The 25,111-nt window shown below is 42.8% G+C and overlaps 1 long non-coding RNA gene across 1 annotated transcript in view; it reads left to right on the forward strand.

Annotated features, from left to right (window-relative positions):
- The first annotated feature begins 1,793 nt into the window (after window positions 1-1,793).
- Window positions 1,794-25,111, forward strand: part of LOC147578273 (uncharacterized) — a 110,024-nt gene continuing 86,706 nt past the window's right edge. The window contains exon 1 of the long non-coding RNA XR_015255018.1: window positions 1,794-2,616. This is a non-coding gene — a long non-coding RNA (uncharacterized LOC147578273). The remainder of the gene's footprint in view (window positions 2,617-25,111) is intronic.

Genomic DNA, 25,111 nt, shown 5'->3' on the forward strand with positions numbered 1-25,111 from the left:
ATGGAAAAGCATCGTACAAAGCAGGTGCGTGGTAGCTATTATACTTACTTCATTCTCACTGGAGATGGTGGAACATAGGTTATTATAAGACTTGTCAGTTTCTAATAATAGTGGTTTGTGAATCCTTTCCGGTCCACTTTCTCCTTGAACCAAGCAGGCAATTGGGGCAGAGTTGATAAGCGCTCATTTCACAGGTGAGCTAACTGAAATTCAGAGAGATCAGCAACTTGTCTGAAATAGCCTTCCTAACTGCCAGTGTGAGGATTTCAGGTGCTGCTGGCTGCTTTAACTATGACTCAGGGCAATTTCTTTTTTTTTAAAAAATTTTTTTTTCAACGTTTATTTTATTTTTGGGATAGAGAGAGACAGAGCATGAACGGGGGAGGGGCAGAGAGAGAGGGAGACACAGAATTGGAAACAGGCTCCAGGCTCTGAGCCATCAGCCCAGAGCCTGACGCGGGGCTCGAACTCACGGACCGCGAGATCGTGACCTGGCTGAAGCCGGACGCTTAACCGACTGCGCCACCCAGGCGCCCCGACTCAGGGCAATTTCTTAAGTGGTTCCTCGACCATCCTTTCTGGTCAAACAACAGGCCAGTCATGTCTTTCCACTCTTTAGAGTGGTCTATGGGTCTTAAAATTTGGACCAAAGTTTTGTCTTCCTTTGGTTGGAAAATCAGCTTTGGAAAGAGTGAGGACTCACTCACGCACAACATTTACAGAGGATTGAAGGAAAAGAGGTTTGTCATCCTACTCGAGGAAGACCAGGCCCCTCCTCTACATCCAGAGGGCCTTATGCTGAGAAGTAGGGTGACAAGGAGCTGTTAGGACACGTTCATGTCCAGGAAGCCAGGACCTTGGAGAACCCATCAGTGAAAACGTGAAAACCTTCAGTTCTTTCTAAAGGTGAATTCTCTCTGCTTTTAAAAATGGAGCCAAAAATAGCCATTCTAAGGCGTGGTTAACTTTCCAGGTCATTGGCAAGCACCAGAGATCTCTGCTTTCTTTAGAAAATTTCCCAGGAACAAGATTTCCGAGTGAAACAATGTATGTCTTGTCTTTTCCAGGTCAGTTTCCCAAACCTGTTCCCATTGTCTCAATCTCACAGGGTTACCTTTATTTAGAATATGCCCCACTTTTCTTAATATGAAAGGTTTTTAAAATTTTACTGAAAAATTTGGAAATATTTAAAGTCAGAGTCTTTGAATTTCTTGACTTGAAACTGATAAAAAGTACCAAGGAAAAGAAATACATTTGGAAAATGTAGTTTAAGCCTTCAAGTCTGGCTTCTGATCAACCGCATGTTAACAGAGAGAAGCTCTAGTGTGGAAAGTTCCAGTCCCCAGATCCTGGACTCTACTGGGGGCTTCACAGCCCAGCCCCGAGGACACATGCTGTAGAAATCAGGTTTCTCATATGGTTTCACTCTTATGTGGATCCTGAGAAACTTAGCAGGAACCCATGGGGGAGGGGAAGGAAAAAAAAGAAAAAAAGAGGTTAGAGTGGGAGAGAGCCAAAGCATAAGAGACTGTTAAAAACTGAGAACAAACTGAGGGTTGATGGGGGGTGGGAGGGAGGAGAGGGTGGGTGATGGGTATTGAGGAGGGCACCTTTTGGGATGAGCACTGGGTGTTGTATGGAAACCAATTTGACAATAAATTTCATATATAAAAAAAATAAATAAAATAAAATGTGTATGGGGTATGATAAAAATAAATAAATAAAATTATTTTAATGATGCCAAAAAAAAAAAAGAAAAAGAAATCAGGTTTCTCCCTGTCCACGGCTTTTTTAGGTACCAGTCATTTCTCTGGCTGCTTTTATTTTCCTCTTTTTGTTTTTTCTTTGCATTCTTGCTCACCAGCCTTAATTAATTCATTTTGTAAACAGGGAATGCTTCTGGACATTTCTGAGTCAATTTTGTATCTATCTACGAAATCAGCCCTCTCATTCGGGTTTTAACTGCTGCCCCAGTCAGTGTGGCACCCCCCCCAACACTCCTAGTTTGTGATTGTGCAGAAGTGTGTGTATCCTTATGTGCCTGTAGCAGTATTTTCGTTTCGTTTTGTTTAAACCGGAAGGGATAAAACAAACAAAAAAAAATGCAAATAGATGTTAATTATTATCACAATGCAGGCCCGTTGTTCTTGCCAGTTCTCCACTTTGTGAGAGGGCCCTACCTACAGTCCTTTAATCTAATCTAACCCCTTTCAATTCTTTATTCTCGTCAGGTGACAGAGTGATTTTGCATATATTATTTAATTTGATCTTTACAATAATTTATTTCACAGATTAATCAGGACTTGAAGCCATGGTTTTCCCTCTATTTGTTAATTATATTTTTATTGGGCATCTTCTACTTACCAGACACTTCTCTAGGTACTGGGGATTGGTCGCTAACCTGATTTTACATGAGTTTATAACCTCGACAGACGATGATCAAACAAGCAAAACGTAAACGCGGGGTGTGCGCACGCATGCGCAAGCACATGAAGGTGTAGGTGCGCGCATGCGTGTAAGCCTGCGCGTGCGCGCATGGTGTGTGCATACGTAAGGGCCAGTAGAGGCACATGCTTTGAAGAACAACGGAGAACAACGGAGAGTCCGAGACCGTGGGTAAGTGGAGGCACCTTTGGACGGGTGGTTGAGGAAAGCTCCTCTGGGAGGGGACGTGGGAGCAGAAGAGAGGGAGCCGCGAGCAGGCTGCCCAGGGGGAAGGCGCGAGCCTCCATGCTCCAGACCTGGGGGACTCCACCAGCGGAGGGCTGTGTCCGCCTCCCCCTTCTTCCGCGCTCAGACTGCACCTCCCAGTGAAACATGTGGATGGGATCTCACCTGCACTGGAAGGTCTACAGGGCAGAGACCCCGTCTGAACGACCCGGAGGCAGCCCAGCGAGAGAGCTTCGACAGGCGACAGGCTGCCGGGGGACCTGGGTTTGGGGCTGGTCTGACGCAGCCTGGCAGTGCGACCTCGGTCAGGACTCCTCCCTCCCCTCTTGGCCCTCATATTTCTCATTTGTGGGGGGAAGGGTCAGACTCACTGGTCTCCCCTGGTCCCTCTTTGGCTCTCAAATTTTTAAATTTGCTGAGGCTCGTAGAGGATTTTCTTTTACCAGGATAGGCCTTGGCACAGCCCTCAGGTTTGAGAAGTTTGATGACTGACTGCCTGCGGAGGAGGGTTTGATGGGCGTGATTCTGGACAAGTCCGGGCTTATCTTTCTCCCAGGACTTCACTGCCTCCAAAGGTCCCTTTTTTGGCTAAAATACTCCACCCCGTGGATAAAGCGGAGCATGGCATCTTTCTTTCTTTGATCCGGTTCTTCCCTCCCACTGGGCTGGGCCAGTGGCCCGCCTGCCTGTCTGATAGTCCCAGAAGCACTTGTGTCTAGGGCCCGGTGCTCCCCGCTCTCAGGCTTCCTCTGGTGGATTGGAACAGGCCTGAATTCAGGCCGTCCCAGGAGCCTTCTGCCCAGCACCAGGAAACTCCTACTAAACATACTAAACAGCACCGAGCAGAAAAAGACCAGTGCTGGTTGAAAAAGAGCCCCAAAGTTTACCAGTAATTAGTCCAAGTTGTAACTAATGACAGGTCGTCAGGGAAGCGCCCAGTGTAGACCCCTGGCTGACTCACTGACCTTACACAGTAGTTCTCCTTGGAAACATTTCTACCCTGGGGATTTGTTTCCCCCAGGTAGAATGAGCCTTAAAGTAGCCGTATAGTAGCAGATTACTGTTAACAGTAATCCTCAAAATCAGCCTGGCCTGTCACAGTTCTCACTAAATAGTCATTAAGTAAATTGGAAGCACTTAATTTGTGCTAGGCCTTATTTTAAAGTACTTTACAGGGGCACCTGGGTGGCTCGGTTGGTTAAGTGTCCAACTCTTGATTTCAGCTCAGGTCATGATCTCATGGTTTGTGAGTTTGAGCCCCACATCAGGCTCTATGTTGACAGTGCAGAGCCTGCTTGAGCTTCCCTCTCCCTCTCTCTCTCTTCCCTGCTTGTGCTCTTTCTCTCTCTAAATAAATAAGTAAACTTTAGAAAATTAAAAGAAAAAGTACTTTACAAATTTAACTCATTTAGTCTGAATGCTATGAAGTTGGTAATTTTAGTATCCCCGTTGAACAGATGGGTAAACTGAGGCACTGGGAGGTTAACTATAGGTGTAATTATCCCCATTTGACAAGGGGGGGGAACTGAGAATCAGAGAATGAGTGATCCTCGAAAGTTTATTCAGCCATTAAAAGGCAGATTGGACAGAAACTCTCATCTGTCCAGCTTTCTAGATCCTGTGCCAGTCATTTACGAGAATGTATGGAATCACATATTATCTGTTCTTTATTTTTTTAATCTGGCTTCTGCCACTCAGCATAATTATTTTTTTGGACTTGGTCATGTTGTTGCATATATTAATACCTCTCATTTTTATTGCCAACTAGAGTTATATTGTATCAATATACACAGTGTGTTTATCCATTCCATATTGGTAGACATTTGGGTTTTTTTCATACATAAACCCTTAAATTTAGGTCTGTGATTTGAGTTAATTTTTTAATAAGTAATGGTGTGAAGTATAGATCAAATTTGTGTTGTTTTGTGTGTATGTGTATGCGTAAGGATATCCAATTGGTTTTGCACCACTTAAAAAGTCTGTCCTCCACTCAATTACCTTTGCACCTTGTCAAAAATTAGTTTTATGTATACCTATAAGTCTATTACTGGGCTCTGTTTTGTACCTTTGATCTGTTTATCTTTTTAAAATATCGATACCACATAGACTTGATAATTGTAGCTTGGAGTGTTTTGAAATCAGAGTAGTTACCTTCCAACCTCCTCTTTCAAGTTGTTTTGTCTTTTCTAAGTTCTTTTCATTTCCATGTGAACTTTAGAATGAGCTCATCAAGTTAAAAAAGCTCATCAGGATTTTGATTGTGTCAAATGTATAAATCAATTTGGGGAGAACTGACATCCTTACAATACTGAGTTTTCTGGAACATGAATTAGCAAGGCAGATCTCTCCATAGATTTAGGTCTTTAATAATCTTTCAGCAGTGTTTTGTAAATTTCAATATATTGTCAGATTTATTTGCAACTATTTCATGTTTTTGATGATTAAAATGATAAGCTTTTAAAATTTTGATTTCCATTTTTTGTTGATAGTATATAGAGATATACTTGGCTTTTGTATATTGGGCTTGTATCCTATAAATGTGCTAAACTCAATTTTGAGTTTCTGGAAGCTTTTTTTATGGACTCCACTGCATCTTCTGCGTAGTCATGTCATCTGTAAATAGAGATCATTTCATTTCTTTATTTGAAATTTTGATGCCTTCTGTTTCTTTTGCTTGCTTCATTGCACTGGCTGGAACCTTCAGTACCATGTTGATAGACGTGGTGAAAGTAGATATCCTTGCCTTGTCTCTGATCATCTGAGAAGAGAATTCAGTCTTTCAGTATTAAATATGACAGCAGCTATAGATTTTTTTCATTGATGCCCTTTATTAGGTTGAGGACGTTCATTTTTTTTTTTTTTTTAGTTGTCTGAGAATTTTCATCAGAAATGGATATTGAATTTACTTTTGGGGATAGGTGTTGAAAATATTTTTTCTGCATCTATTGAGTTTTGACCATATGGTTTTTCTTATTTACTTTGTTGATTAGGTGAATTACCAAATTGATTTTCAAAGTTAAATCGACTTTGGATTTCTAAGATAAACCCCATTTAGTCATGATATACTGTCCTTTTTATAAATTTTGGATTAAATGTACTAGAATTTTGTTTAAAATTCTTGCACCTTTGTTCATGAAGGATATTAGGCTGCACTGCTTTGTGAACATCCATATTGCACATCTGTATTTTCCTTCTGCCCAAAGGACTCCCTTTGCCATTTCTGTGGTATCAGTTTGTTAACAATTGTTTTAGCTTTTGCCTGTCTCTAAATGTTTTCATTTTGCTTTTGTTTTTGAAAGATATTTTCATTGGATAAAAGTTCTAGGCTGTCAGTTTTTTGTTTTTGTTTTTTGGTTTTGTTTTTTTTTTTTAGTACCTCAGAGTTAGTCTGCTGTCATCTTGCTTGCATTGTGCCCTACAAGCAATTGCTGTCATCCTTGTCTTTGTTCCATTGTACATAATTTTCTTTTTTACCTCGGGCTTTTCTTAAGATGGTCTTTTAATCCTTAGTGTTATGCCATTTGGTTCTGACTTGCCTTGATTTAGTGACTTGGTCATTTAGTTTTCTTCATGTTCCTGGTGTTTGCAGTTTGTTGAGCTGTTTGGAACTTTGAGTTTATATTTTTCATCTAATTTGTTACGTATTAAGCCACTATTACTTCAAATATTTTTCTGCCTCCTCCCCTCTGAAGAACTCCACCCATACAAATAGGGTCACTTGGGTTGCCTCACAGCTCACTGATGCTCTTTCCATTTTCTAAACTTCTTTTTTCTGTGTTTCCTTTTGGATAGTTCTATTGCTGTGTCTTCAAGTTCACCAGTCTTTTCTTCTCCAAGATACAGGATTTGTTAATCCCAGCCAGTGTATTTTTCATCTCAGATATTAATAGCTTTCATTTCCTAAAAGTCTGGCTTCACTCTTTTTACGTCTTCCTTGAATTACTTTTTTGAATACATGGAATACAATTATAATACTTATCTTAATGTCCTTGTCTGCTAAGTCTAACATCTGTGTCATATCTGGGTCAGTTTCAATTTTCATCATTATGGGTCTTATTTTCTGCTTCTTTGAAAAAGCCAAATATTTGACCTGATGCCAGACTTTGTGAATTTTATTTAATTGGGTGCTGTGATAAGTCTTCTTGAACTTTGTTCTGTGATGAAGTTAATTTTGGGGGGGGGGGGGAATCGTTTAGTCTCCATTATAGTCTCAGTGTTAAGGTATTTTTTTGGCAGGACCAGAGCAACACTTGACCTGAGACTAATTATTCTCCACTGCCAAGGCAGGATTCTTCTGAGCAGTCTACCCAGTGTCTCACCATTACGAGGTTTTTCAGTTTGGCTAGTGGAAACTGGCCTTCTTAGGCCGTATGAGCACTAGGTACTGTTCCTCCTAGTCTAATCCTTTGGAAATGTTCTTTTGCCTAGTCTCATGTGTTCTCCTTCTACACATGCACTCATCAGTATTCTGCTCAGGACTTGAGAAGGGCCCTCAGGACTTGACCTTCATGGTTCTCTCTCTGTGCAGCTCTCTTCTCTGCTGCAGTGGCCTGTGAACTGTGGCCTTCTTGCCGACCTGGACCCTCAGCTCCTCCTCCTCAGTGCAGAGGCCCTGCTCTGGTTATCCTTCCCTGTGCCACCACCTAGAAGCTCTCTCTGCAGGCAGTATATTGGGGCAGTTGTAAGGCTTACATCATTGGTTTCCTTTCTCGGGGATCACACTCTTTCATCGCCTAATGTGTAGTGTCTCAAAAACTATTATTTCCGGTGTTTTTATGGATTGTTTGCTGTTGTTTCAGGTACAAGTGTAAACTGGTCTTTGTTACTCCATTTTGGCTGGAAGCAAAAGTCTTGGAAAATTGAAATTAAGCTATGGGCTGTACAAACAAAATAGACAAAAACTGTTTTTATGATGTGATGTTGATCATTCTCATAGTTTGCAGTTAGCTCATTTAGTTTTTATAATTTTTTTTAGTTTGTTTCTAAATAGGAGAGCTAAAGCTAAGATTATGTTAGGATGCAAATAAGAAAAACCCAGTGCAAGCTGGTTTAGCTTGTTTTACTGAAGTGGGGAGGGTTGTAGGGTTGGTATGATTCGTCTGCTTGACAGTGTCATCAGGATCTCTTCTGTTTCCATCTCTCTGTTCTACCTTCTCATGTCTTCAACCATATTCTTATGGGCTGTGCCTGGTTGTTAAGAGATGACTGCCAACAACTCCTGGGCTCCATGTTTTCTCTTCCACTTCCAGGAGGACAGTGTGAGTTCTTTCCCCCCAGAAACCACCAGGAACCATCTTCTCCAATTTCTGAAGTTAAAATTAGGTCATGTCCCCACTTCTGAAAACCAGAGTCCAGGGGATGCACTTATACTGAATCACTGAGGCTCTGGTGGGATCAGCTTCCCCCAAAGCCCTGGACTGCCAGGAAGGCGTCATTGTCCAAAGTCAGAGAGGAATGGGGGAAGCAATCACAGTGTCCACCTGGGTGAGTGCGTCAGGCTGTTTGTAAGCTCTTTGGGACAAGTAATACAACATAGTAGTCTCTTTAATCCTAATAAATGAACAGTTAAATTCACTACGATAGTATATTTCAGACTCTGACTTTAGAAATGTTGGCTGTATCTGGATATGTGAATTGGGATTTGGGTTGAATAAAGTAAACTCATGGATTTATGAAGATACATTTGTAGAATTAGTTAACATTCATATGCTTCCTCTTGTGTCTTAGCACCAGTGTTCCTTGTATTTTTTGTCTTTGCACAATAATGTGTTGTAGGCACAGGTTAGAAAACATGATGACTAAGAGTAAAGATAATTGAAAGCTCTGCAGTAGCCCAGACTGCTGTGGCAGCTGAGTGATAATCTGAGTGCCTGAGTCAGGAGCTGGCCTGTCTGACCCCACTAAGGGCCATGTGTACTCCTATTTAATTGGAGGCTCTCAAGCAGTTTTATTTTAAGTGGCAAGATATTTAAGTTATTATTTTGGGTACTTATAAAAAAAAAAAAAAAAAGGAATCTTTGTGCCGTTAATGTCATAACACTTGAACACTTGGAACACCGTCACAACCCCCCCCGACCCCCCCCCCCCGCCAGCTGACAAGTGCTAGAATAGATCATCTTTAGGGCTCACCATTTGCCAAACACTGTTCTGAGTGCGTCACATACAACAACAAATATATATCCTCAGATACCTCATGAAGTAGTCCCTGTGATTATCCATAGTTCACAGATAAAGAAACTGAGGCACAAAGAGATGAAATTCCCTTGCCCAATGCTACACAGTAGTAAGCGATGAAGCTAGAATCTGAACAGCTGGGATTGATGCTCTGGACGGTGTGTAATTAACCACTACACTCTGTTAAGGGCTTGGGGCAAATTTTTATATAAGTAATGGCTTTTTGCTTCACAGGTATCAGTAAACCGACATAAATACGGGATTTTGAGCAGAGGTCCCTGTATTTCACACTGAGCTCTGAAGTCAGGAAATGTGATTGCTAGTGCCGTCAGTTTTTCTAAGGTCTAAGTCCAGAAGGCCAGATCAGTGGTTCTCAACCAAAGGCAAAGTGACAACCCAGGAGCTGTTTGGCAGTGCCTGAATACCTTTTCAGTGGTCTCAAGTCATGGGGAGGGGATTGGCGTGTACTGGCACCTAGTGGACAGAAGCCAGTGATACATGAAACTTTCTACAATGCTCAAGACAGGTCCCCACAACAAGGAATTGTCTGTTCCCAAAATGTCACTAGGGCTAAGGTTGAGAAAACCCGGGCTAGACCAAAAGATTCCTGCTGATGTGCTGATCGAGACTCCCTCCATCTGGACATTACCCAGCATTGTGGTCTTTGTGACTTAAATAGCAATGGTCTTCATCTTGCTCACAGAATCTGAAGAGTATGTGAAGAACCTGAAGAATTGGTTCCTTGTTTGGTATGTGAGCACTGGCTTTGCCTCTCTCTCTAGCCTCACGGCTTGTTGTACAGCTTGTTGCTCTTTATAGCTCTGTCTCCTTGCCTCACAGGCTGCAGGATAAGTTTAGACCGGGAAAGACACCCTGTCCTTAACTGTTCCAAGACAAGCCCCCCCAGCCTGCCTGGTTCTTTTACCTTTCCTGTGGCCCTTTGATTAGTCCTTCTGCCTGTCCTGTTTGCTGGGTCCTTTGCTGGTAGCCACCCATTCTCTTAAACTCCCCTGATTATCCCCATTCAGGACACAACCAGCCTGCTAGAGCGAGATGCTGAGTGTGTGTGAGATGTTGTCCTGTGGAGAGTTCTCAAGTGCTGAGGAGGGTGTGGACACATGACCAAAGAGGAACATGGGGCAGAGCTTCTGCTGTTGTTGCGGTGGCACCCTGGGACTTGTGGGCTCTCAAGAGCAGGAATGACATCCTCTAGATCATCATCTCAGCAGTGTTCTGGGAACAGGCCACTGTACCTTGCAGTGTATGGTCTGGACTTGTAGCATCCAAAAACATTCCTCTGCCACTCCTTCCGAACGCAGAGGGACTGCTAATCCTTCCTCTGACTCATGACTAAAACCAGCTTCCAAAGCGGTGAGGTTCTAAAACTTGAAGGAGGGGCCTCTTGGCCACAAATACCTCTTCCATCTGTTTGCTGCTCCAACAAATTCCTGCCCATTCAGTGAGCATTATCACTCAATCCCATTTTATAGGTGATCGTTCTTACACTCAGAGAAGTTAAGTGACTTTCCTGTGGTGACACAACTAATAAGCTGGATGGTCCACATCTATGTATTTCAAACTCCCTACTCTGTGGTAGGTTGTTCTAAGAAATTCCATGGCCTAATTAAGTACTGGGAAGGACCAGTCAAATTATTTAAGGGTCTAAATGACAAGAGTATGTCCCAGTAAAAAACTCAAATGGAGCTTCTAGACATGAAAAATAAAATGTCTGAAATAAAAAGTATACTGGATGGGATTAAAAGAAGATTAGTCATTGAAAAAGACAGTAAAAAATCAGGAATTAGAATAAGGGGAGGGATGAGTAGGCAGAGCAGAGGATCTTTAAGGCCGTGAAAATACTCTGTATGCTGTTATAATGATGGATACGTGTTATTGTACACTTGTCCAAACCCACAGACTGGGCCACACCAAGAGTGAACCCTAATATAAACTGTGGACTTGAGGTGACTGGGGGTGTCAGTGTAGCTTTGTTACTTATAACATATGTACCACTCTAGTGGAGAGTGTTGATAACTGGAGAAGTTATGCATGTGCAGGGGGAAGGGGGGGATATGGAAGTTATCTGTACCTTCCTTTCAATTTTGCTGCGGAGCTCAAACTGTTCTAAAAAATAAGGACTTTTAAAAAATACAGTGCTAGAAAACCTCTTTGATCTTGGCCACAGCAACTTCTTGTTTTTTTTTTTTTTTTTTTTTTTTTTTTTTTAAACATTTTTTTTCAACGTTTATTTATTTTTGGGACAGAGAGAGACAGAGCATGAACGGGGGAGGGGCAGAGAGAGAGGGAGACACAGAATCGGAAACAGGCTCCAGGCTCTGAGCCATCAGCCCAGAGCCCGACGCGGGGCTCGAACTCACGGACCGCGAGATCGTGACCTGGCTGAAGTCGGACGCCAACCGACTGCGCCACCCAGGCGCCCCGGCCACAGCAACTTCTTACTCAACACCTCTCCAGAGGCAAGGGAAACAAAAGCAAAAATGAACTACTGGGACCTCATCAAGATAAAAAGCTTCTGCATGGCGAAGGAAACAATTAACAAAACTAAAAGGCAGCCAACAGAATGGGAGAAGATATTTGCAAATGACATATCAGATAAAGGGTTAGTATCCAAAATCTATAAAGAACTTATCAAACTCAACACCCAAAAAACAAATAATCCAGTGAAGAAATGGGCAAAAGACATGAATAGACACTTCTCCAAAGAAGACATCCAGATGGCTAAGAGACACATGCAAACATGCTCAACATCACTCATCATCAGGGAAATACAAATCAAAACCACAATGAGATACCACCTCACACCTGTCAGAATGACAAAAATTAACAACTCAGGCAACAACAGATGTTGACAAGGATGCAGAGAAAGAGGATCTCTTTTTCACTGCTGGTGGGAAAGCAAACTGGTGTGGCCACTGTGGAACACAGTATGAAGGTTCCTCAAAAAATTAAAAATAGAACTACCCTACGACCCAGCAATTGCACTACTATTTATCCGAAGGGTACACAAGTGCTGGTCCACAGGGGCACATGCACCCCAATGTTTATAGCAGCACTATCAACAATAGCCAAAGTATGGAAAGAGCCCAAATGTCCATCGATGGATGAATGGATAAAGAAAATGTGGTGTGTGTATATATATACACACACACACACACACACACACACACACACACACACACACACATATACATAAAATGGAATATTATTCGGCAATCAAAATGAATGAAATCTTGCCATTTGCAACTATGTGGATGGAACTGGAGGGTATTATGCTGAGTGAAATTAGTCAGAGAAAGACAAAAATCATACGACTTCACTCACGAGGACTTTAAGAGACAAAACAGATGAACATAAGGGAAGGGAAACATAACATAAAAACAGGGAGGGGGACAAAACAGAAGAGACTCCTAAATCTGGAGAACAATCTGAGGGTTACAGGAGGGGTTGTGGGAGGGGAATGGGTTAAATGGGTGAGGGGCTTAAGGAATCTACTCCTGAAATCATTGTTGCACTATATGCTCACTAATTTGGATGTAAATTTTAAAAAATAAAAAATAAAACAAGTTTAAAAAATGCAAAAAAAAAATACAGTGCTAGAAAAAAATTGGGTATTTATAAGGGAAAACGGACCTCAAACCTCACTTCATACCATACACAAAAATTAAATAGACTTAAACATAAGAGCTAAAATATAATAGTTTTAGTTATGTGGGGGAAAATATTTGTGTCTTTGGGTTGGGCAAAGATACTATTAAGAAAATAAGAGCCACAGACTGGGAGAACATTTTTATAAACCCTATATCTGATAAATAACTTGCATTCAGAATATATAAATAACGCTGACAACTCAATAATAAAACAACTCCACAATAACAACCCAGTTGACAATTGAGCACAAGATTTGAATTGGCACTTCACCAAAGACAGGTGAATGGCAAATAAGCACATGAGAAGGTTCTTAACATCAGTAGTTGTTAGAAAAGCGTTTATCAAGATCAGAGTAAGAGATCACTACACCACCTGCTAGAATGTCTAAAATTAGAAAGACTGATCACACTAAGTGTTCGAGAGCAAATGGAACAGCTGGAATTCTATATTCCTGATATGCATGCAAAATCGTAAGTGCACTTAGGAAAACCTTTATGTGGTTCCTTTTAAAAAATGTACACTCACCATAGAACACAACAGTCTCCTAGATATTTATCCAAGACAGGTGAAAACTTACGTCCACACAGAGACCTGTATACAAATGTTTACAGCAACTTTATGCATAATAGTCAAAAACTAGAAACCAAAATTACGAGTGAATGAAAATTTGTGGTGTTATTCACGTGATGTATACTATGTTTCATCAGTAAAAAGTAACAAACTACTGATGGATGCAATAACATGAATACATCTCAAAAGCATTATGCTTAGCAAAAGAAGCCAGATACAAGACTACTTACTGTATGATTCTATTTAAATGAAATGCTAGAAAAGTCAAAACCGTAGCTGTTAGTTTTCTAAGAATTTTATGAGATGATTATTAAACACTGCCAATATTAAAATAATATAAACTTACAATTAAATTACATTAAACACAAAGTTGGTAAATACTCATAACTCATAAACTTTCTGGGGCTCCTGAGTGACTCAATTGGTTAAGCGTCCAACTCTTGATATTGTCTCAGGTCACAATCTCACGGTTGTGGGATCAAGGCCCACATCGGGCTGTGTGCTGACAACCCAGGGCCTGCTTAGGATTCTTTCTCCCCGTCTTTCTGCCCCTCCCCTGCTTGCATTCACTGTCTCTCTCAAAATAAATTAAAAAAATGTATTAAAATTCATAAAGTTTCTAATTATTTTACTACAGTTTATTAACATATATGTTCTTGAGATTAGATCTGTTGTATTTGTATGGTGGGAATGCTATGGGAATTCTGTGTAATGTTGCTGTATTGCACACCTCTTTCCAGCTCTGCATTCAGTGACTGTCATGCTGAGAGCAGGAAATTGACCGTGGTGGGAGTAATTACACCATGGAAATTGACAAATGAAAAATCAGGGTTTTGTTTGATTCTTCGTTTTTCAAGGGAGCAGTTTTAAAACATTTTCCAACACACCACTGAAGGTACAGACAGGAGACCCTTTCTCCTGGAAAGGAAAGAATGTACAGGTTGGAAGAAGAGGCCTTTCTGGGGGAGTTTGAATTTGCACTATCCCTTGAAGAATGGTGAGATCGTAGACCAGCTGAGAAGGAAGGAAAGGGCATGTTAGGCAAGGGAGACAAAACGAAAGGCAAGAGACAGCGTAGTTTGGCTGGAGTGGAGGCTGTGTGCAGCCTTAATGAGCAGTAATGCTTAAACACACAACGGACCCACACTGAGGAAGGTTCAGAATGGCAGATACAGTGGACATCTGCTGTTTTTCTTTTCCTTTCCTCTTTTCTTCCCTTTTCGTAACAGCCACATTGGAGCCAGCCATGTGGCTCCGGTGGATTCTACCCATCACAGAGGATACCATGCTTTTGTCCTGAGCAGTAGATCCCAGGGAAGGATGCCCAGCCTAGGACGGTCCAAGCAGAGTCCTCCCTTTGATGTCTTTTAATGGACATGGTATGTCAGTGGGTATTTTACTCTTGTCTAATTACTAAGCTTGAAGAATGACTGTCCAGAACTGATGCTGCTTACTTCAGGAGGTGATAATGGGATCAACACATAACAGAAGCAGAGATAGAAGGAAGAGAGAGAAGTTTTGAAAGTTGCTTTTAGATCAGCTCCTCCTGTCCTTGAGGTTGGATATGTGAACCAATAAATTCTCCTCTTTTTGCCTAACATGGATGAAAATTTGTTTGTTGTCCCTTGCAAACAGACATTAGTGAACAGTACGCCGTGATCAGGATTTTATTATCATGTATTCTTTTTTTTTTTTTTTTTTTAGTTTATTTATTTATTTGAGAGAGACAGGGACAGCACAAGTTGGGAAGGTGCAGAGAAAGAGGGAGAGAGAGAGAATTCAAGCAGGCTCCTCACTGTCAGTGCAGAGCCCGATGTGGGGCTTGATCTCACCAACCATGAGATCATGGCCAGAGCCAAAACCAAGAGTCAGACGCTTAACCTACTGAGCCACCCAGGTGTCCCTATCGTGTATTCTTTATTCCTGAAGACCTGAATCTATGTGTATAAGAGCAAAAAGGAAGGGCCCAAACCTTTCACAGACAGGTGTCCTACTGCTGGGAGAGTCTTAATTCCCACCTTTTATGCAGTCTTAGAGGGCATTCTTGCAAATGAGGTGATCTCTCCAGCTTGGAACAGGAGGGACCTTTGAGGTCATCTAGGGCAGAGGTTTGTTTTGGTTTGCAGACTGTGTCTTTTCAGCTGTTGGCTTCCACAGTGCCTCATGGATTGTTAAGGACCCTATAGAAAAGTTCTAGGCTCCCTGCTCCAATGAGAGAAGCTTTGCTTTTTTTTTTTTTTTTTTTTAAGTTTATTTACTTTGTGGTGAGGAGGGGCAGAGACAGAGGGAGGGAAAGAATCTGCACTGTCGGCGCAGAGCCCACCATGGGGCTCCATCTCCTGAACCGTGAGATCATGACCTGAGCCGAAATCAAGAGTTGGACACTTAGCCAATTGAACCACCCAGGTGCCCAGCAGCTTTGCTTTTTTCTATTGGGTTCATCTTTAGACTTTATTTGACAAAAGGCTTCCACAGCTTAAAAGACAGGAAAACAAAGCAAAGGGATCGAATCCAGTTCTCTAATGCCCTTATGGGAAAAGTGAGGGTGATGGCCTGTCCGAGACATACAGCCATCCAAGTGGCAGGCCCCAGCATTGGGGCCCACAGGCTCTGGCTCCTAGGGGGACACTGTCCTGCCTGACTTGCTGGGTCTCTTAGACTTTGTTTCCACATTACCCCACGTGAATTCTTCTAGAGCCCTTCTAGACCCTTCTAGACCCTGAGGTCAGTGTGCAAAACACCAAGGTTCACATCTGCCCCCTATTTCTAAGAAATGTGTGATTGCCTAGGAATACAAAGTCTGTGAGGGAAGACGGGGTTAGAATGCATTCCCATTGAATGCAGTGCACTGCTTTACAGCATCTTCCATTTCTGAGCACTTCACAACAAAAATGATAAATCACAAATTAGAATCATACCTTGTACAGAAACCACATATGCAGTCTAAAATAGACCAAGACCTTGAAGGTAAGTGGTCGGTCCTCTGGTCACCTTCTGCACACAGCTGGAACCCTCCCTGCCCTCTCTCATCAGTAGTCCCTTCACTCCTTCTCTAGCACCTTCAGGAGCAGGAAGTGCAGTACATCAGAAACAGCCGTTTCATTGGCAGACAACTCAGGTTATAAGTGCTTTATAAGCAGATAAAGGTTAAATGAATTTAGTGAGGTTAAATCAGTTGAGATTGAGCCTGAATCCGCTTCTAAATAATGTTTCCCCTTTTCCCTGATTTGACTGGAAACCATATGCAGCCAGTCCTGACCCCACCAAAGCCTGACAAAAGGTTATCCCGTACTTTGACGTTTTGATACACCTAAAGTAGCAATTTCATTCCCTTCATTTCCTAGAAGGAACAGAACGAGGTTTCCAAATCCTTTGCTACTCAGAGTGTGTTTGGTGGACTAGCAGGTCAAAACCTGGGAACTTGTTTAAAATGCAGACTCAACCCACCCCAGGCCCAGTGAATCAGAATCCGTATTTTAACAAAACCCCTAAGTGAGTCCTCAGCCCGTTAAAGTTTGAGGAACGCTCTTGCAAATTGCAGCCACTGGCTATAAGGAAGAATGGGGAGAGGTTCTGGCTACCCTCTGTGACACAGAGGTTGACCTGCGTTTTGAGTGTTAGTGACAGATCCTGACCGTCTCCAGCACTCCCTCTCAGGGACCAGTGTGGGAGTGTTTATCAGTTTCCTGAGTTTCACTTTCTAAAATAAAAGTGTTGGTTAACTTCACTTGCCCTAGCTGGACATGAAGACATGCCTGAAACCTGGTGTGTAGGGCCCTGCCTTGATGGTTGGAGCAACTGGCAGTACTTATGGAGGCCTGTCTTGCTAATGGCAAGTCAGCTGGAAGCATTTTGGTTTAGGATGGATAGCACGTTGTTTCTACCATGCTGTAGCCTGACATGTCATGTACACTGAAACTGTTTTCTTACGAACTCAAACCGCAGAATCCTCCAAGGAGTGAGCAGAGAAGAATGCTGGAAGGAGAATCCATGCAAAGTGTGTGTGGGGGGGGGGGGGGTGGGGTGCGGGGGAGGGGGGGTGACTACTGAACAAGAATTCTTAGAAACTGTTCCCCCGTGTTTCACCTCACTTGGGATTCTCACCCTGGGGTCCTTCAGTTCCATTTAAAATTCAGGCTCAAGGGTAGACAAAAGTGTTTCTCCTGGTTCTTCATAACAGCTGAGACAATCTGACATTTTCAAAAAGAATTTAACTAAACACTAAGGGAGAACAAAAAGGAAATAATAGCAGACAATACAAATAGTGAGTTTCCAGAGCACTAGTTTCTGATCCTAAAATAACCACATGCCGGTCTTAAGGATGGTGTAATAATTTGCATTATTGTTAAGCAAATATTCATTTCTTACCCTTCCCACTGTGTGTGCAATATACATCCTTGTCACATTGGTGTTGACTTTCACCATGTGACTTTCTTTGACCACTGGAATGTTAATAGACACAACATGAACAGAGGCCTTAAATGTGCTTGCATGGCTTGCTTTTGCATCCAGTGATCTGCCGTGACAAGGACATGCCTTGGGTAGCACTGAGTCTTCAGCCTGGATCTGAGCATGACACATGGAATGGGCCCGAACCCAACCTGGAGCCAGGAGCCCTGCTTGACCCACAGCCTGAAGCAAAGCCTCCCATGTAGCCCATTCTAGATCAGCTGAATAGCAGAAAAACTGTAGACCATGAACATAAATGCTAGTGTGATGCACTGAGTGCCGAGCTGACTTGTTTTTCAGCATCATTGTGACAATAGCTGACTGATACGGATGATGCAATGTCACAGGCCCTGTCTGGAATCCCTTCCGTGGAGCAAGTCCTGCCCATCTCACTGGCTGCTACCCACAAGCTATAGCAGAACCTCTTGACCTTGTTCCTGTTACCCAGACAGCAGGGTGAAACACAGGACCTGCCTCCAGCCCCCTTTGGAGGGTGACATTTACCATCCTACTCAGGCAGAACCTCTCCCTCATCACCCACCGCCATAATAGAAAGCAGCCTTGCCTTGCAGCTAGCCTGGCCCTCTTCTGTTGACCTAGAGTATAAAATGTCTGAGCCACACAATAATTGATGCAGTGAATAGTAAGACCTACTTGCAATTGCAGAAGCCTTTTTTTTGCCCACCTGTCCCAGCAGCTTGGAACGCTCCTCTTTCCCTTCCACATGGAGTGAACCCTACTTGTCCCCTCAACTCTCAGCTCTGGTGCCACTCTCTCAGGGGCCTTTCCCAACTGGATCAAGTCCCCCACGGCCAATCCCATAGCTCCTTGCTTCTTCATGGCACACAGAGATGCCGTTTTACATTTACTCGTGGGAAGATTTGTTTAATGGCTGTTTGCCCCCCAGACTATAAGCTTCAGGAAAGCAAGGGTAAGCTTCTGGTTGTTTTTGCTCACTGCAAACTCCGTGCACAGCATGTACCTGGTATTCCAAGTCCTTAGTAACTACAAATCGAGTATAGCAGCCTCATTCTCCCTCTAAGCCTCAGAAATGCCCCCTTTCCTAGGGAGTTATTTGATTTCTGGGCTTTCCTTCCTTCCTCTAGCACTTTTTATCCCACAGCTCATGAACTTACATGGTTCTCTCCTAATTTCAAGGTCCCTTCCAGCCCCTTAAGGACACACACATGCAGGAACAGAAATGGGATCTTCAATCCCAAAAAGATCTTAACCATCTGAATCTTGGATGTGAGGGCACATTCCTCTCAATTACAAAAGAGGGAAACTGAGGCACGTTGTTTCTTCCAAGTTTACTCGGTCGGCCATTGGCAGGCTGTTGACAGGAAATTGGTTCTGCCCCTTTTGTTGTCACTGTGGGCATAAATTGTTTTCCTCCTCTAACGATGACTTTGGCACCAAATACCTTTGGTCTGAAACGCTCGCTCCTCATTAAGCAACCCTGGCTTTAGAGGGTCTGCGGGTTGAATAAGGACGGATTGGGAGCCGTCCACTGGCCAGGTGTTTGGTAGCAGCTGCCACTTGCCTTCCTTTGTTTTTTTCCACCATCACTGGTTTGAACCCTCATCGAGAAGGCCACTTTGTCCGGGACGGGAAGGTAATTTAGTCTCGCGTCTGTTTGGCAGCTCCCTGATTACCAGCTGAGCCTGATTACACAGTCTGTGTGCCTGTCCCCAGGACAGACGTGCTGCTGCCATGCTGGAGGAGGAAGGTGGCTCCAACTGTGAAATTGCATTTTGGAATCTCACTTCCAGTGCTTCTCTGTGGCTAACCCAGACCCAGTTCCCGTGGGGAAAGGGCTCCCAGTCCCAAAGTCAATTTCAAAGCTGCTTACTTGCACTCACTTTCTCTGTCCAGCAGGGGGTCCTAGTGGATAGACCAGGCTCTCCTGTCTCTAGACCTGTCTGCCCCTTTCCTTGGATTCCCTGGAGCTTCTTCCCTTTCTCCAGCAAGAACAGCTGCCATTCATGAGTTAACAAGTTTAAAACACTCAGCAAATATTTATTAAGGACTTCTGTGCCAGGAACCTGAGGTGTAGGTTGAGTAAGACACACTTCTGACCGCAGGAGCCCTCACAATCGAGATGGAGACAGCCACGGGGCCTGTTGGGAGTTACAGTAGTGGGAACCCAGAGGAAGAGATTGGTTTCCTCAGAGAAGGGGTAGAGCAGAGTAGTTCCTGGGAAGGCTTCACAGAAGTGGCACCATCTTGATGGGGCCTTAAAGGGAATGAGATTTTGTTTCTAAGTGAGGAAGTAATGGCAGGACGGAAGGAGCGTTGTGAGTGACACACAGAGGCATGAAAACCCCAGGTGTGTGAACTAACAGCGTGGGTAACCAGTCTGGTGGCAGCGGGGTGGGGGGGTGTTGGACGAAGGTGGGGGTGTGCCTGTAGGAGACACTGTGAGGAGCCTGGGCAAGAGGAGTGTGAAAGATGAGAGGCTGGAAGGTTGGGTTGAGATCCGAGAGTGAAGGGTGCTGTATGACAAGCTGGTCCACCGTGAGGCAGGCAGAGCCACAAACATGGGTGCCTGTTCAACATGGAGCAGGTAGGTCATCAAGCTTCTGCAGGAAAAGATCACTGGTATATGGTAGATTAAAGATTTTTCCTAGAAATGCCAGTTTCTGGAAGATAAAACACGTGCCATCAATAAACCCAGGAAGATTGTTTTTGAAAGGTCATTTGATAAAGGGGCATTAGGGATACATTGTGAATAATTGTCAAACAAAAAGCTGTGGCTGGCATCCTTTGAGCACTTATGGAGTACCAGACACGATACAAGCACTTTATGTATATTTCTTTCATTTGACCCTTAGAACAACATGATGAGGCAGATACTGGTTTCCCTGTTTGGTAGTTGAAAGTGCCTGGTAGTTGGTAGTTGAAACAACGGGCATTTGGTGAGTCAGGCAGTTTGAAGCCGATCAGTCTTGACTCCAGGGATGGTGCAGTAACTTACATGCTCTTTAGGAGACAGCCAGAATCCTAGGTTAAGGAATGCCAATTTTCTACAGGCATTTGGGAGCCACGGAGGGTTCCGAGCAAAGAGGAGATCTTCTCAGTTGACGATGACTTCTCTGCTGAGCACATAGGGACAGCTTGCAGAACTTGCAGGGGCAGCACTTCAATGAATGGGTCACTAGCAAAGGGAGGCCAGGCCTGTGGGTAGCTCTTCCTGAAGAAAGGCTTTGTGTACATCTCAGGAGCCAAGCTGCACAGAGTGACAGGCTCTGAGGACAGAGGGCTGCCTGTGCACATCGAAGAATGGCACGGACCTGGTTGCCTACTGGTCTTTTTAATCATCCATATGCCTTAAATCACCCCTCAGCAGGAGCACATGCAATTATGAAGGCAGAGAAGAGATCCTAACTTAAATTCCCTATGTCTTCTTGAAACTGAATTCAGCAATCTAAAGACCATCTCGCAGACCTTTACCTTGCCAATCCGAACACCTAAAATGTGTGGCGTTCCTTAATAAGCAGGGGTAAAACTTGACCACTGCCAGGAAGCTCTCAGAATTCCTGCAGCCTAAGATGCCTTTCACCTGCTGCAATGGAGTTGTTGCCCTGGGATTCCCCATTTCACTGCTTTCCAGCCGCCTTTGTTTTTTTTTCTGACCACCTTTCCAAATGAACCTCTGAATTTCATTCCTGCTCTTCCTGGGGTCTGCAAATCCTCCGTAATGAGTAGCCATCTGCAGATTTCATTTTTATTCAGCCTCCCCTCCCCCTTCAGATTGGTAATAAAAATATTAAATAGGACTAAAGCCAGTGCTGACCCCCACGGCGCCCTGCAAGACAGCCCCCCCTTGGGACTGGCTGCCTTTTATCACTGGCCTTTTTTCCCTGTGGTTGTTTGGCCAATTTAGAGCCATCTTCTCTGCCCTCAGCCTGGTCCATCTGAACCGATTTTGAAAATAAAAATATTGAAAGATATTCCAAGATTTTCTAGTTGAAGTCCAGATCTGCATTTTTTTTTCTATACAGCAGGAAACAATTATGGTATACAACAGAGTTCTTTTTTTCTTTTTCCCTAACAGGATATTAAATATCAGCATGTTTTGATGTGATCTGGATAGTTGACAAAATGTTTTATTTTCAACAGGTTCTTTTGAATCCTGTGTTCCTAACAATTGCTAATAAGGAATAGAAATTCTACTCAATTTCTCTTTTTGATCACAAACTCAGGCCTGGAGCATTTTGTGCTTTGGTTTCTTTGGGCATAAAAAAAAAGTAAACTGGCGAATTTGTGTTCATAACAAACTCCAAGGAAATATTTGATAGCACTACAAAGGATCGTTTATCGCCTAGAGATGCTTGTCTTCTGATACAAATATTCCCCTGTGTTTGGGGGATCCCACCAAGAGACATGCCACAAAATCCATTTAATTGAAAAAAAAAAAAAGACTGTTTTTCTTTTTTAGAAAATAGACTTTATTTTTTAGGGGAAGTTTTAGGCTCACAGGAAAATTGAGAGGAAAGTGAAAATTTGCTGCGTACCTTCTGCCTGCACACACGCGTCGCCTCCCCCACCAGAGCAGTACATTTGTTACAGTCGTTGAATCTACATTGACACATCATTATCACCCTAAGCCTATAGTTTACATTAGGGTTCACTCTTGGTGGTGTACATTCTGTGGGTTTTGACAAATGTATTTTGACAGATGTTTTGACACGTATCCATCATTATGGTATCTCACAGGATATTTTCACGGCCCTAAAAATCCTCTGTGCTCCACCTACTCAGCTCTCCTTCTCCCCAACCCCTAGCAACCCGCTGATCTTTTTACCATCTCCACAGTTTTACCCATTTCGTGTTTATTCTACACATTCCACACCTTTAGAAGTCCTAGAAGAGTAAAAGTAGCGTCCTGCTCCTTGGGGACTGCACTTTGCATGTATGAATGTGCTATGAAATATAAATGCATCTGTTCCTGGGCATTTTCTTTTTTCGCTCGCCCTCCTGAGACCTAGGGCTCATGGAGTCAAAAGCCCATGTGGTAGCATCTGGCCATGAGAAGACATCTTTTCAGGCTCTGTTTATCTTTGCCTCAGTACCCTCATCATAGTAATGAGGATGGACGGAGATTTAAAAGCAAATATGATCTAACAAATAGGCCAGACCACTTTCTAATCCAGCATCCAGAACAAAAGATAGCACTTCCCGGCATTAGCTCACCAGGGGGGAAACACCCTCAGCTCTTTCTGGAAAGCCTTTTACTTTCTCTCAAGATATATATGTATCTATTTCTTAAAGTCTTTTATTTGTATAAGGACCCCGGAAGAGAGACCTTGAATACTTGGACCCATATTTTTAAATTTTTTTGTGACATTTTTCTTGGTCAAGAGCTTTAACAAACAAGACCATCCAAACTAGAAACCTTAATAAAAATTTTTACACTACAGCTGAACAAGAGAGCATGAGATAATAGGAACCCCACCATTCTCAATATATTTAAGCTCTATTCTATAGAGAGAAGACGTGATAAAGGGGGAAAGGATTTTATAATTCACAGAACACCATTATATTTCATCACAAATATATTTGTACTCAAGATATCACCATAGCTGATAAAGAAATTTCTGAAAATACTATATTATATATACTACATGTAATAGGTGGATTTTTCTATACACGTGATATTTGCTTGTGTTATATAGACACATCTTTTTGAGAATGTACTTATAAAAACGTATATAAACATAATTTTACTGGTTAGCAACCTCATTGAAATGGTGATGTGGGCCCTGGGCCTGGCTTTCTTTGTATCTCAGTACATCAGGTCTCAATGGCAATAGAGTGGGAGCTGTCCCGTTTCAGAGTCCCTGAAGCCCAGGTTTGTGTTTGTGTATGGGGAGAGTTAATGAGAACAGAATGGCTTTCTTTCCCTGCTTCCCCAATCCCATCTGTTCAAACAAAAGGCTGAAAGGGAAAGAGAACGGAGACCCTGCTGGTCAAGGGGGGAGGAATAATAACACATATCCTTGGGCAACATTTCAGCACATGCAACCCTTTTATACTGTGCTAAAGCTTTTATTCAGACAAAAGGAAGTCAGGCCAATGTAGGTTCCCTTTTAAAAAAATCATTATTAAAAAAAGTACATTAGGCCCAAAGGCTAGTTGGTTTTTTTTTTTTCAGTGACTGCATTTGTAAGTGTAGATTAAAAAATGGAAAATATGTAACGAAGGAGAAAGCAATTTGGTTGTAGTGAAATCTGCTGTGTAACCCACGTGTGTAGGGAGCTGTAGAAGACCAATTTTACTTTGCATGGAGTTCAATTAACAGTATCACAAAAGGAGTAAAAGAAGGCACTTTCTGGTCTTCCTAAGGAGAGTCTATGAAAATATTATAATTTCCAGTGGTGAACAAGAAAACACAATGCCCTCTGCCCCTCAGGTCAATGGTTTGTCAGCAGAAGCCCAGCAAGGAACTCACTGGAAGGTCAGAGCTTTCCCTGGAGCAGTTCATTGAGCTTGACTGGCTCCTAAAGATGGCTTCTAGAATACCAGTGGGGCACCTCGAGGTATTATTTTATAAGGTTTGTTGATATACAGTGCTACTTAGCAAGGCAGAAGAAAAGGCTTTCTGGGGATTACTCCACTACATATAGGTCTAAGCTACTGGGCGCTACCACAGAGGGGAAAGCGAATTTGCCATCAAACGATTAATTTTCTTGTATCTGTACTATAAACCTTATGTTTCAATAAATCAGTCCTCACAGTAGCTGTGTTGCCATCATGTACAGACAGCCTTATCATTCTTTTGGAGGTGTGCAAAATTAATGCTATCTTCTCTCGAGTTAACTCAGATGCTATCACTCCAGTGACAAGGAAGATAAGAAGTGAAGAGATTCACAGAGATTGCCAAGGAGTGAAGAGGTCTAGGTCACTATATATTTGGGAAAAGAAGGAGACCACATCTTCAAAATACTCACCAGGGGTGCCTGGGTGACTCAGTCAGTTAAGCATCCGACTTTGGCTCAGGTCATGATCTCACGGTTCGTCGGTTTGAGCCCCGCGTTGGGCTCTGTGCTGACAGCTCAGAGCCTGGAGCCTGCTTCTGATTCTGTGTCTCCCTCTCTCTCTGCCCCTCCCCCCACTCACACTCTGTCTCTGTCTCTCAAAAATAAATAAATAAATGTTTAAAAAAAAAATACTTTTCCAAAGGATAAATAAGAGAAAGGAAGAGAAAAGGCAACTATGAGTGTTAAGAAATGTCATGTTCAGATCTCCTGGAAATTGTGGATGTCTGAGGAAATTTCATAAGGAAATGCCGTTAAGAATCCCTAATAGGCTAATAGGGACACACCAAGGTATAGAGAGCTAATTCCCTAGAAGGTCTACCGCCTATCCATGAAAGGCAAACTAGACCTAAATTCTAAGGGGGCACAGACTCTGAAAACGAGACCTTTCCTACAAGGGAGCCTTGAAGGTTAGTAAAGCACAAATTTAGCCACTCTTGGTCATCATGATGGCAGTATTTTCTCCTAAGCGTTCCTTTTCATCAAGTAGGCAACATTCAATTATGCATGCAAATGGCAGAGAAAGCAGGGAAAAGGCA

This window comes from Puma concolor, chromosome C1 (assembly GCF_028749965.1).
Source record: "Puma concolor isolate L17-30 chromosome C1, mPumCon1.1.hap2, whole genome shotgun sequence".
Taxonomy (NCBI): domain Eukaryota; kingdom Metazoa; phylum Chordata; class Mammalia; order Carnivora; family Felidae; genus Puma; species Puma concolor.